Raw genomic sequence first — 1,173 nt, forward strand, 5'->3', positions numbered from 1 at the left:
CATGCATGTGTAAATAATCCTCGTCTTTTCTCCTGTGGATCTGTCTATCATCAATTAATTTGCAGTCCCCCAGGCCCCAAACACACACTACCTCCTAGTTGGTGGAAGAAGCTTCTTCCCAACACAAACAAAAACCCATTAGGGACAAATAACTATGGCAGAAGAAGGAGTGAACAGCAGGGTGATTAGCAGAGCCCTGCCAGTACTTGTTTTAGACTCAGCTAAAATCCTTGTCAGTTTTTAAATTTTTATTTATTTACTTTTTTGCGTCAGAGTCTCGCTCTGGTGCCCAGGCTAGAATGCAGTGGTGCAGTCTCAGCTCACTGCATCCTCTGCCTCCCAGGTTCAAGCAATTCTCCTGCCTCAGCCTCCTGAGTAGCTGGGATTATAGGCGCCCACCACCACACCCAGCTAATTTTTGTACTTTTAGTAGAGACAGGGTTTCACCATGTTGGCCAGGCTGGTCTCGAACTCCTGACCTCAGATAATCTGCTCGCCTCAGCCTCCCAAAGTGCTGGGATTACAGGCGTGAGCCACAGCACCTGGTTCAGTCTTGGCTTTTTTTTGACAAACATGGTGGGAACGTGGCTGTCCTGAACTTTAAAGTCAGACTGCTCTCTGGGTTAGAACTCCTGCCCTACCCCTTCTTAGCTGTGTGAGCCTTGAACAAATTATCCCATCCCTGAGAGCCTGTTTTTTCATTTTCCCAAACAAAGGGTAATCATACATACTTTATAAGGTCATTGTGCAAATAAAATGAGGTGAAAAGTTTAATAAACAGTATTGTTCGGTAACACTCCTTACATAGTAAGCACATAAATGGCTGCTCTTGTTAACACTACTTGCTCTTCAGAAATGGATCTGTTTGGGTAGTTCTGTAGCATCACCTGAGATCTGACTAAACTTTTGTTTGCTTATTTGTTTAAGATGCATTGACTTTTTAAAAATCACACCTTTACTGAGATATAATCGCATACCGTAACGTTTACCTTTTCATTTTTTAGAGACAGAGTCTCGTTTTGCTGCACAGACTAGAGTGCAGTGGTGTGATCATAGCTCACTGCAGCCTCTACCCCTTAGACTTAAGTGATCCTCCTGCCTTCTTAGTCTCCTAAGTAGCTGGGGCCACAGGTGTGTGCCACCCCACCCAGCTAATTAAAAAAAAAAAAAAAA

Source organism: Mandrillus leucophaeus, unplaced genomic scaffold (assembly GCF_000951045.1).
Source record: "Mandrillus leucophaeus isolate KB7577 unplaced genomic scaffold, Mleu.le_1.0 Scaffold656, whole genome shotgun sequence".
NCBI classification, from domain to species: domain Eukaryota; kingdom Metazoa; phylum Chordata; class Mammalia; order Primates; family Cercopithecidae; genus Mandrillus; species Mandrillus leucophaeus.